The sequence below is a fragment of the Gossypium arboreum genome, chromosome 3 (genome assembly GCF_025698485.1).
Source record: "Gossypium arboreum isolate Shixiya-1 chromosome 3, ASM2569848v2, whole genome shotgun sequence".
Classification (NCBI taxonomy): Eukaryota; Viridiplantae; Streptophyta; class Magnoliopsida; order Malvales; family Malvaceae; genus Gossypium; species Gossypium arboreum.
The window spans coordinates 17,334,481-17,348,428 of record NC_069072.1 but is presented as its reverse complement, the minus strand read 5'-3'; the positions used below and the strand labels follow the sequence as shown (position 1 = coordinate 17,348,428).

Genomic DNA, 13,948 nt, shown 5'->3' with positions numbered 1-13,948 from the left:
AAAAGTAAAATCCATATAGAACTAGACTTCTTTTATTTTATTTTAGAATAAGGTTTTTTAAACCTTATTAAACTCCATCTATTTTATATTGATTAGGATAAGGTGTTTCAATCCTACTAGAATATGGCTTTACAAGCCTATAAATAGACATAGTCTATTCCTCTTGTATTGATTCAAATTTTCGACTTAGTGAATTTTCTTCTCCTCTGCCCGTGATTTTTTCCCCGAAAGGGTTTCCACGTAAAATTTGTGTGTTATTTTATTTTTTTCTTTATTTTATTTTATTTTATTTTTTTCACATTGTCGCGTGTGAAAATAGTATGCGAAATGTGCAAGTATACACGTCGAATCAAGTAATATAATGATAAGTAAGATCATCTCTACAGGGATCAGCTAGGATTAATTTGGTTACATTACTACTATAAAGTGTATGAATTATGTTGTGGCAAAACAGTGATAGAAATGTAAACAAACAAATATATATAAAAAAATACTACTGCAAAGATATCAGGTCAAGAATGAGAGGATCAAATCTGTTGAATGGGAAGCTTGGGATTACTAGGAATCTGCCCTTAAAAACCAAAAATGCCTTAGCAAAATCTTAACCATTTTACCGCTCAGAACAAATCTAAGATAGTCTCTACTTGTTTTGAGAGCAGGACCTTAGGTTACCCCACCTAAAGCAATATATGTCTATAAGCCTCAAATGTGATTTCCAGCACTGATTTCTCCTCATTTTGTACAAACACTACTCTATGTCTAGAAATTGCTATGAGTATTCTACCGAACAACCACTTGTATCATTCAATTTCAGTCCAACTAACCTATCCTTTTTCCGAATTAGATTATGTTTATAAGCATACTAAACATTCATCTATGTCTAGATTCTACATGCATACAATTCAAGAAGAACAAATTGAATGAAAAAGTAAAATAGATCAGATCAAAGCTTCAACATTATTGGAAAATTAGAGTATCATCCAATAAACCCAACCCAATGAGATTTAGTTCATGAGTTGATTAATGAAATCCCAATTCAAAATACAATTCAACATCTTAAACATTTAATCACACAAAGAAGTAATGTAAATGAAAATAAGGAAGAACATCAGGAAACACGCTTTCGCTAGTCCAGCCCTTAACTACAGCATTACAATGTTTTGCAAAGACCTAGTTGACTGCCTTCATCCTCTTCCTCACGTTCTGCTATGCTTTTTAGCTACAACTGCTACCCTCTATTTTCGCCTCAAGGTCCTTCCTCTGAGAACGGCTTGTTTTCTCTCTCTCCTCTCTTTTCCGGATCTTTTTCACTTTTTATAGGCCAAATCCCCCACTCGACACACAATTTTTCCTCCTTTTTTTTCAAGTAGATGTTTCTGGTACAAGTACAGCTGATTGAGAGTGACACAAATTGATTGCTGACTTGGTGTCTTCCAAGAATTACCATGGCATTAATGTTGGTAATCTGTCCAACCTTTTGCAATGAAAAAATTTAACTCTTTCATTTCTTTTCCTTGTTCTACACCTACCATTCAAACACAAACAAATCCTTTCCACCCACAAGTAAAAGTAACATAATAACATTTAAGCACAATCCAAGCTTCATGATGCAATGTTCTAAAAATACTAATAAAATATCTTTAAATGCAACTACACCTACTTAAGTACAAACAATTAACCAAGTCTAGAGGCTTGAAATATAACTCTTTTCAAAAGTTATCATCCCTCTTGGCGCAATCTCTTTCTCAAACACATGAAAAAAAATAACAAACCTTATGAGTTCAAGAATAATTAGTGATCTTTATCACATCATACCTTAGTGAATTCTTTATTTTCTTGGAATAACATTTACGCATCAATCGTCATTCTAAACCATCTATCTCGAATGGATACTACAATTTTGATAAGGATTCTTCCTTTTCTGACTAACTGAAGATTTATTCTGACATTTCCTTAATTATATTTTTTCACATATGTACTTCTCAATAGAACATACCTTCCGAATTCGTTCATACAGATCATATCCTAATATTTGCACTTACCTCAAAACAATGGTTCACAAACATCAGTCACAGGTGGTTACATACAAACATGGTGAATACTTATGTAGATTTGATTACCATCGAACTATTCAAAAGATCATGTCCTAATTCAATTCCACAACTCTTTTACGACAGAAATCTAAATGCTCAAAATAATCAATATTCAGATTCCATACAATTTTAGACGAAGTCATTATACAACTCAGATATGAAAGATTCCTGTTAACTCTAATTCAACCATAACACAATGAACCCAAAATAACAAAGTTCTCAGGGTATACATAGATATGAATATATCCATATCCAACATTATTAGACCATCATGGCAGAGACCTCTATTAACATACAGATACATAATTCTTTTCAAAAACTTATACAATTATTTCACCCATCTTTCTTAACCCTTAATTTGAGCATATCATTATTTTAGCTTAACATACTTATTATAGAACTAACAAAATTCATCCAAAATTTACAATAAAAATAGTTACACACATCTTACGTGCCATACATGATAGATCACGCCATAAGGTCCAAACAAAACACACCATAAAAGCATCATATAAAATCTCGTGTTTACTGTCTCGGTGGACTTGTAGAAGACGCTGTGGGTTTCTCCTTCATGGGCTTATCTAGAGTTTCATGTATCATGATTTTCCATTTTAATTTACACATTATCAAAAGCTACACCATGAACAATCCATAGTCATATCATATCATGCCATGGGTCTTAACTACATGGTCTTACACACATTCAAGTATCGTGTTTTGCGATTCCAGTTTCATTTTTTTAGAGGCTACACCATGAATGGTTCCAAATCATATCAAGATGCCATGGGACTCTACCTCATGGTCTTACACTTATTTTCATATTGTGATATGCCAATCTAGTTAGCAATATAACTGCCTTACCAAAGGCTTCATGATAAAACATTTCTCATCACTTACTTACCCAAATGATCACCTTCTTACTAACTCATACACCGTGTATGCCAGACCTTACCGTAGTTTTAAGCTTCTGACTCAGACATCCTTGTCGAACTAGCAACAATAACTACTTAGAGAACATAAACTCACTATTACAACTCTTATTCATACAATTTAATTATCATCTCAATCGTTGACAACCTCATGCAAAACCTTGTACTAAATGCTTTACTATTTATATGACTCTTATAGTCTTACTTTTTTTCAGAACCTAATATTTAGACCTAAAATACTTACCCGAAGATGGAATACCCACTGATTAAACCTAAAATTGTAACTTCCACCTTAATAAGAAAGAGATAACAATTGATTTAAGATAAAAAAAATTAGATAACAACATGCAAGGAAGAAGAAGAATCTCCTTTAGAACCCATCACACACACATACACACAAACACACACACACACATACATATGACACAACCTACCTAGTGGAACTTAACTAGTGTCACACATTTCAAAATTTTCCTTCTTAATAATTTACAGTTTCTGAGAGAAACATAATTAAGTACCCTGCATTAAAAATTATTAGGCTAAGCTATTAAGTTGATATCTAGCCAGATTACTTATAATCTAACTAGCATAGTAATCCAGAAAAACGAGGTGTACTAAACCTTTGGCGATAACTCACACCTTACTTCCCATTTATTGCTTAACATAATTATGAGTTGTGAACTAACTAAAAATTTGACTAAAAGAAGTGCACCTATAGAACGACGGAAATGTGCAAGTGTGCACAACCGCAATAAGTAATAAAGTGACAAGTAAATGTCGAGTTATCTTAACCACAGGGGCTGTGAAAAGAACTATTTATGAATGCTATTTAAAACACTTTGGTGAAGAAAAATATTTTGTTTGAAGAAGGTGATTAAAAACTAAGATTTTAAACTAAGTAAACTAAATAAATAAATCTCAAATGCACGACTTCAAAATACAAGTTTAATCAAGATGACATAATTGTGTTTGATTAATTACATTTCTTAACTTAGAATTATTAAACTCATGTTTATATTTTTACGAATAAATTCACGGCAACTCGGTAATTTGCTAACTTATGAACATACTCATCTACCAAAATCCATTCATCTCTTGACTATATCCCTATGCTAATTTAACCCTCATCTACCTTAGATAATTAAACATGCATACTGTATCCATTAATTACAATTTCAATCCTTTAAATAATTAATTCATTAGCTACCTCACAATTGTAATGTAAGAGTAACTTAGTCATGATTTTACTTAACCAAGCATCTTACCGCGGCCTATAACAACATAAACACAATTTCAACAATTTTAGCAAACAAAATGCAATCTGTAACGCCCTAATTTTCGAGAATTCTGTGAATGTTGGCAAAATTTCATGCTTTGATTTTGTCATTTGTGAGTGAAATTATGAAATAGGACCTATGTGAAAATGTTTGAAAATGCTATAGGCTAATTTGTAGTGGCCAAATAAATAGTAGTGCAAAATAGGAGGATTTGCATGTCAAACCTCCCATTTTACATGAAGTGGCCAGCCATCATGTTGTTGTAGACAATATGAGCACTTGATATCCATAATTCATGGTACAAATTGATAATGGGTTAGGTAAATGTTCCATGATAATGGATTAGGTAAATATTCCATGATAATGGGTTAGGTAAATGTTCCATGATAATGGTTTAGGTAAATGTTCCATGATGGGCATTTCATGTCTTTTGTATTAAAGAATTAAATGGATGAAATATGAAATTTTATTAAAATAAAAAGGGGTGAAAAGAACAAAGTTTTGTCCATCTTTACTAATCATAGCCTAAAGTTAGAGAAGAGAAAGGAGAGGAAAAAGCTCTTGAATGTTCGGTCACTTGGGGAAGAAAATTGAAGGTAAGTTCATGGTAGTTTGCTTTTATTTTGAGGTTCATGAGTTCTTCTTGATTCTACCTTAACTCTTGAAGCATATTTTGGTTTTTAGTTGTGTTGTGAGCATTTAGTCATGAATTAAAATGAAGGAAATGGTTGTTGTTTCATGTTCTTTTGATGAAAAATGGAAGATAGGTGAAGTTGAGCCAAACAAATGAGCATGCATGTGCCTTAGATGCTAAGGGGAAAAATCGGCTAAAATGTTGTGCTTTAAAATGATGAAATGGAGATTATACTTAAATAAAATCATAGATATGTGATGATTGATTGGTGATATACATGTTTAAATAACAAGCATGCAAGTTAGGTGTGAAAGAGTGATTTGGTAATAAATCTGCTTGGGACAGCAGCAGTAACGTGACTTTGGAAAATCACCATAAATTGTGGGAGATGAGTTAGAAGCTTCATAAATTATGTAATTAAAGCTTAATGAGTCTAGTTTCAAATGGAATAAATGAGAACATATTTTGAATTCTGTACAATGAGAAATTTGATTCATAATGAAGAGTGTTCAGATTAGTCAAACAGTGAAACATGGGAAACTTTAAGAAAAATCTGGTATTGATTGGCCATACCAAAAACTCTTAAAATTTTATGGATAGAAGATATATAAGTCTATTTTCAGGGAAAATTAATGGCACTTGATTTGGGTTTTCGTAGCTCTAGTTATAAATAATTTAGTGACTATTGCTCAAGAAGACAGCTTGCAGTGAAATTATGATTATGTGGTAAACATTGACAAAAATTTGTTAATGAGTTGCTTATTATTTTCTTATAAGCTTACTATGATCTGTAGGTGTGGTTGGCCGAATATTGTAAGGGGTTAATACGTAGTTCGTATTTGAATAGTTAGATTAATGTGTTAGTAATCCAATTGTAGGCGGTTCGTGTGTGGATCTAAATCAAGATATCGTTGCAAACAGGTGTGTAACTAACACCCTCTTTCTTAGTTTAGATCGGCAAAAGTCGAAAATTCGAAATGCCAAAAACTGGTATTTTGTAGATTTGTGAGTGTGCAAATGCTCGTGAGGTAAATCGATTAATGTTTTGGTAAGCTGCAATGTTTGACCGCAAAGTGCATGATTTACGTGTGCCTCGATATTTTTGGGCTTAATGGGCCAAAATTGGAATGATAGGCCAACGGGCCCAATTCAGTAAGAACCCTCGATGCGTGATTACGTTAGTACGTGAAAGGTAGGAATATGCATGAAAAACCCTAAAATAGATAAATTACTGAAATACCTTTAAAAGGGAAAATTTACAGTTTACCCCTAGTAAATAAATTACCGAAATACCCTAAGGTTAAATTGACCTAAATGCATGTTTGGTGATGTTATTTTCTTGCATGCCATGTTGTTATTATCGATGCATGGGATTGGGATGTTGACGGAGGAAAATCTGAAAGTGGCTTGTCCATGTCTTGGAGGCTTTGCCTCAATTCTTTGATAAGCGAGCAAAGCAATCTTTGCAAGCTGTGGAGTGTTAAATTTGGGTGGGTTGAGCTATCCCACATGGAGTGTATGGGTGATGCGGGTGGAGTGTAGTGGTTGGTGGGTTGAGTAGTCTCCCAAATGGGCTTGCATATGTTATTGATGTTGCATGTATTTTGAAATGGGCCAATGGGCCATATTGTTATCTGAATAAGGGATAAGGCCCAGCCATCGAATCTGAAAGGGCTCGCCCAGTACCATCATTACTGGATGGGCTTAGGCCCAATAGGCTTGAGCTGACTTGGGCTTTGAATGGGCTTTCCTTCACACTGAGTTTCCCCAAACTCATCCCTTTTATTTTCATCCACGCAGGAAATCCCCAACCATAGTGGGCTTGGAGCTGTGAGGGAATTCGGAGTGGCCACCCGTTCTGAAAGTTTGGTTTTCTTCTGGTGAACTGGACATCCTATTATTTACGTTGAGGTTTGGGTTTTTAAATGTAATAAGGCCGCTTAATTATTTTTGATGGTTTTAATATGTATTACTAAGATAGGTATTACTTATTTTAACTGTTGAAATTGGATAGCCTTAGGGCGCGTTTTCAAAAAAAAAAACAACAATTGATTTCAAAATAACACGACAACAAGCAAAGCTTCCGCAATGAAAGTTTTTTCCAAAATTAATCACTTTTCCTAAAAATGACTTAATCAAATCGGTTTCCTAGAAATATACATGACGTTAAGGTGTGGCAATGGCGGTGTGCATGTCTAGGATTGGATCCGGAGGAGCTTGGTACTTACGTAGTCCGATAGACTCACCTCCTCTTTCCGGTTTCCTACGGTGCATGACTTCCATTCACTTTAACCTATAATGAAATTATCTTTTAAAACACTAAGTAGGTTTTTCTGGATCAACAATATAAAATGTTTTGAACGCTTCGATGTGGCATGTCGGATCCGGCCATAACGTCTGGGCCGGGTTTGGGGTGTTACACAATCAACCTAACACGAATTAAATTCATGCTAAATTGATTAAATTAACCATTCCAACAACATAAATATTCATAGATATGTTCATCATAACAACAACAAAAATTAAAGAGATAGGGAACAAGAATCAAATCCGGTGTTTTTCCATGACTTGACTAGTTTGCTCCGTTCTTCCCTCTCCGTTGTCCTCATTAACCAAGGCTGCTATGAACACTTAATTTCTGCTCCAAATGGCTTATGAATGCCCCTTTTCCAAGAGGTGAAATCGGCAAGAGAGAAAGGGAATTTGGAATGAATAAGATGAGAGAAAGTGGAGAGAAGAGAGAAAAGATGTGAATGCTTGAGGTGTGTTTGAAATGACCAGCCTAAGGGGGTTTTTATAGCTGAAGAGGGCTACTACAAATAGCTAAAATTATCAGCCAAAGAGCCCTCCCTTGGCTGGCAACACATGTAGCAAGGTTGATGGTTTCAATTTTGCTAATTTAGGCTTGAGGCAAATCTATAAAGCCACCAATTGTAGAGGGGTTTGTTTGTAACTTGAACAAGTCTTCAAAGGCCTCTTTGCAAGCTAAATAATCAGCCAATAAGCTTATTTAGGTCAGCATATGGATGGTTTTGGGCTGTCCACTTCTTGGTCGGTTCGGTTCACTCGGTTCGGCTCAACTGGGCCACTTTTCATAATTAATTAATAATAATTTATTTAATCCAAATTAAATTGGATTAAAATTAAAATCAATTATATTATGAATTAATACACATAATTTGGACCATATTTAGCTGAAAAATTCATTCGTCTCGATGCCTCAAAAATCGCTTCTCGGTTTTGCGCTTCTAGCAGTGTCTGCTGAGTCAATTCTTGCCCTTTGTGCAATTCTGTTGAAAATAATCAAAATTAATTAAAATTAATTATGTTAATGATTTAAGTAAAAAAAATTACTTTGTAATATTTATATATTTTGGACAATAATTTTACCGAAACTGCATGAATTTGAGTTTAAAAGGGCATGAAAAAGTGTGTATATTTTCGTGTTTCCAACCTATCAATTAATATTATAGCTATAGTGACCAAAGATATCATTCCCATGAAGACTGAACATACTAGTAATTTGTAACACCCTATACCTGGTCTTGTCACCCAACCTAAGTTATAAGATGATACAACTATAAAACGCTATCACTTTTCAACAATCAAACAAATATAGACAAAATATATCATTTCATAATAAATCATAATCATTTCCATGTTATTCAATCATATTTGGACCTTAATTGGGCTTACGGAACATTTAAAACAAACTGGAATCAATTCTGGATTAAATTGAAACTTTTATGAAATTTTTAGTAAATAGTGTAAATAAGGGTCACATGGCCGTGTGGCCAGGCCGTGTAACAATCCGTGACCATGTGAAAAATCCTGCACCTAAATCAAACAACCACATAGTCATGTAGGTGACTGTGTGTGGCCCGTGGCCCGTGGCCCACGGCCTTGTGACAGCCCGTGTCTCAAGCTGTGTGCACCTAAAATAACTTTCAAACCAAGCTTTTTCATCTTTCATTTCTTAAGTTCCAAGCCAAATCATTTCCAATCATTTTTACCTATTCAAAACTCTTTAAAACATGCCCAAAACATACCAAAATCATCCAACCTAAGTGTCTAACCAATATGCCTCATTTGACACCACAATTCAATCATGAAAAACCAACCATTGTAACACCCTTTACTCGTCCCAGACATTGAACCCGAGTAATAAGATGCTACAACATAATTCAATAATTCAATAAATACCTTAATGAAAATTCAATTATTTCTCAATAAATTATGGATAAAAGAAATATATTAAATAATTAGAATTTTACAATGACCAAATTACAAAATACAAGCATATAGTAAGGTTGGATTGTAAAATTTTGAAGTTAAAAGTCAATAATAGAAATTCATAGAGGGTATCGATACCAAAATTCAATTATGTTTGCTTGAAAATCAATGGCATCGATATTTATTTTATGGTATCAATATTTGATGAAAAAGTATCAATACTTAAACAAAAATCGATACCATTTTGACATTCTTTTTGTTTTAAAACTGTTAATAAGGTCAGGTATCGATACTAGATGTAAAAATATCCATATCGATACTAGATGTAAAAACATCCATACTTGAGTTCAGAACTGGTGAAAACTACTTTTTAAAAGATGCACTCATGCTCAAAACTTGCCTACACTCAAATAACATACCTAAACATAAATAAAGGCATGCAAATCATCATTTAAACATCTTATCCATGTACAACTCAATTCAATATATCAAAATCTAAGGCAAATATATATATATATATATATATATTTATTCTTATGATCAACCAACCTAAACAATTAGCCATTAAGTCATTAAGGTACCTCAACATGAACAACTAAGCATTCAATTTCATTTATAAAGCACACACCAAAGCATTATCATCTATTGAGATCAAACTATATATTAACTATCATTCTCACAACTATGCATTAACCAAAAACTTATCCAACATAACAACACCTCAACTGTCTAGTTATCATACATATCACCAAATTACTTTAGCAAGACATTTTCAAAATGATCATTCCTATCAACCACACATACACAATATTTACAAACTTAGAACTCAAATACCATCAAGACAAAAAATGAACATTACATATATCTAGAACATCTTAGGCACATGCCAAGATCAAAGACCATTTCACCAACAGTTGAGTTCGGGATGGTCTTTGGATGCTAAGCAGACTATCGAACGGATATGTACCTAACTTGCGCGCGGAAAAAAAATCGTACGCTGAGTATAACTCAGCGATATTTCTATAATCCAAACATAAAAGTAAAATACAATACAATTATATGTTCAAAGTAAAAAAAATGCTATGCAATATTATCTCAATCATTGTTCAATTCATTTCATACTTAATTAAACATCATTCCTTAAATATATACCCATTCACTACTATAGTTTCCAATTCTATCACATTCTATTCAATAGCATTGCCGTTTTCAAATCATTACCATCTCAAATCGTTATCTCGAGTTTACTGTTTACTTCCCCTATTAATGTGACTCGGACTTGGACACATGGATCATATCAAATTCACATCTCATGAAATTATTTCAAAGGAATAACTCACCTTATAGATATACTTACCAAATAATGCAATGTATAAAAACAACGTCTTTAAATAGTTTAGATTATGGAAACACAAACTGTAATCTCCGAGCTATTCGTCAACGACCTTGCCTTTTCCCTTCTTTTTCAAGGAATTTGAGTTGACGTTAGCTACAAAAATAAATAAACCATACATATCATTAATACAAAAATAATTTCTCATTTAATTGTTAATTTATACAACTTTTACTCTTTATTCAATTTAGTCCCTGAAGCAGGGACTAACTTAACTTCCACATTTAACCCTAAATTTTAATATCAAATTCACTCTAGGCCAAATTTAATTCCCTAATTCTCATTTCTAATCGTAGATTTCAAATTTTTTACAATTTGGTCCCTATTTCTCAAAATCATCAATTAATTTCACAATTTAGTTATTTTTCACTTCTAACCTAAAAATCTATCAAATTAGTCCCTAAAGTTTTAACTAGTCAGTAATGGTAACATCTAAAATCTTAAGCAGTACTAAAAAATAGGACATGGGTCATCTAGCTCATAGTATCAGAATTCTGAAAACATAAAAATTACAAGAAAATGGACTAAAGTGACTAACCAATTGAACCTTGAAAAATCAACACCCTAAGTCATTTCTCCCTTGTTCTTCTTCCCACCTTTGGCATGCAAGAAAATGGAAAAATGTTAAGTTGTTTCTCTTTCTCCTTACCATGCTACTTGTTTTCATTTTATTTTTATTTCATTGTTATTTTATTTACTCATTATTATAACTAAGTATTAAAATACAATATATATTACATATACTACAAAACATAACTGGCCATATTAAAACATATAAATAATGGTCTATTTATTTTACAAGTCCTAGATATTCAATTTCTATTTATAAGTTCTTTATAAACCTTACCTTGTTCACTTACACAATTTAGTCCTTGTACTCTAATTAAAAACTACTTCAACGAAAATTTCTTACTAAAATTCAATTCACTTCTAATATAACTCTATAAGTATTTAATAAGAATATTTACAAGTTCGGCTTACGGAAACGAGGTTCTGATACCTAAATTTTCAAAACCACTGACTTTAGAGCCGATAGACTTATACCTTATCTAACTTTTCAAATAACCAAAAGTATTAAACCAAACTTCAATATAATACTATAACATACTCGTAAATATTAACAAATAATATTCACTGCTATCATTGAAAAATAACATTCCGAAACCACCATTTCTGACTCTATTAACTTTCTGATTGTTACAATTCTCCCATTCTTTAAGAAATTTCGTCCTCAAAATTTACCTGAAAAGAGGTGGAGTACTAAACTTTCATTTAACCTATTCATATATTATAACTTTATTGATCTTGATCGGACTAAAGTCAAATACATAGATTAACTAACTTGTATCCCAATCTAGCATCGTAATTGCATCATCAATAAAATTGAAATAATCATGCTAACATATAAGTGTATTGTAGCACCCTGAATTTGGGCCTAGAAGTTTTGGGCCTTGAGCATGGGAGTTGTTGAAGGCAGCTTATAATATTCTGTTGTGCGTGAAAATTTCGTTAATGAAGGCTTGTTTTAGTGTTTAAGTATCTTTGAGAAGCGTTGGAGAAGTCCCGGTTCAAACACGGACTCTAGCAAAAATTTTGGTTTAAGGTGAATCAACCACAGGTGTAGTAGGTAGGCCTTAAGAATATTGTTGGAGAAATTGTGACACAAAAAGCCTTGTGGCTTAGTGGCAAGTAGCGTGTGGAGCATCCGAGGGAGGCATGGGTTGAATCCTATGGCAAGCAAAGAGCATTTATTTTGCTAACAGGCGGCAAGAGTTGGTGTTGAATTTAAACTCGATGATAGAGGATCCCACATCGGAAGCTAACATAAGAGTGGATCTGGCTCGCTTTAAATATAGAGAACCATGAGGAGAGTAAAGGTACCTTTCTTGGTGATCCTTTCGCTTTATGGCGTGCTTTCGTTTGGGTTGGGCGTCGGCTAAGAGTGCTCGAGCGTGGATTAACTCCAGTCTCCAATCGGTGTGTATTTCTCGCTACTCTAGCTGTAGGATGGCTACTTCGGGCCGCGATGGGTCGAAAGGGGCCATGTGGGCCCAATGGGCCTACGGGCCCAATTGGATAAGTTGTTTGATTATGTAGTAAATATTGGACTAGGCTAGGTGAATCTCATATCTGTAGCTAGATATGGGCTAAAAGGGCCACACGAGCGTGTGGGCCCATTTGGGCCGAGAATAGGCTTTAGGGCCATTCGTATTGTTATCCCTGTTTAGAATACTTTAGTTTACCAAATTACCAAAATACCCTTGGTTTATAAAATCACCAAAATACCCTTAGTTTGTAAAATTACTAAAATACCCTTTTGTTTATAGAATTACCGGGATACCCCTGTAGGGTAGAATTCCCGAGATACCCCTGTAGGGTAGAATTACCGGAATACCCCTGTAGAGTAGAATTACCGGAATACCCCTGTAGGGTAGAATTACCGGAATACTCCTGTAGGGTAGAATTACCGAAATACCCCTGTTGGGTAGAATTACCAGAATACCCCTGTAGGGTAGAATTACCGGAATACCCCTATAGGGTAGAATTACCGGAATACCCCTGTAGGGTAGAATTACCAAAATACCCCTATAGGGTAGAATTACTGAAATACCCCTGTAGGGTAGAATTATCGCAATACCCCTGTAGGGTAGAATTACCGAAATACCTCTGTAGGGTCGAATTACTAAAATACCCCTGTAGGGTGGAATTACCGAGATACCTTGTGGGGTAAAATTACCATTTTGCCCCTAAGGTGTTAAATAATTATTTTGCCCTTGTGGCCAAGTGACTGACTTAGACTGTGTGGTTGACGAATTTGATTTTGAATATATGTTGGTATATGAATGACTTGACTGTGATTGTTTGATTCAAATATGGGCATGACATTCTGCATACATGACATGTTGCATGGGTTGGGATTTTGTACGGAAGAAGATCTGATCTATTAGGATCGTATGGTTGCTTGACGACTGTGGATCCACCGAATGCTTAAGAGCTGTATATTCGTACTGATTTGATAAGGTCGCACGGGTCACCCAAGACGACTGTGGACCGATCAATGGCTGAGTGCCGACTATATTACCGTCGCTGATGGCTATGTGCCTAACATGATACAGCTACCGATGGCTTAAAGCCTTCTAATTATGGCTTTGTGTCAACCTAGATATGGCTCTGTGCCAACCTGATTATGGCCGTGTGCCAAACGTATTTGCCTAAGGCTATGTGCCAATATATGGTTATTGACGACTCTGTGTCGATCACATTTACCTAGGGCTGTGTGCCGGTTATGTTACTCTAGTTGATGGCTATGTGCCTAACATAATACGATTATCGATGGCTTTGTGCCACGATTACATTAAGTGGCTTTGCCACATTATTCGCTTCGGTGG

General features: G+C 34.2%; 1 long non-coding RNA gene across 2 annotated transcripts in view; it reads left to right on the top strand.

The window, feature by feature from the left end:
- Positions 1–6,880, top strand: part of LOC128290649 (uncharacterized) — a 62,395-nt gene extending 55,515 nt beyond the window's left edge. Inside the window, exons 1-2 of one of the 2 annotated variants that reach the window (XR_008280434.1) lie at positions 5,907–5,961; positions 6,734–6,880. This is a non-coding gene — a long non-coding RNA (uncharacterized LOC128290649). Of the gene's footprint in view, positions 1–5,906; positions 5,962–6,733 lie in introns of those variants that run through there. The other variant, XR_008280433.1, reaches the window with a different exon arrangement.
- Positions 6,881–13,948: the final 7,068 nt, after the last annotated feature.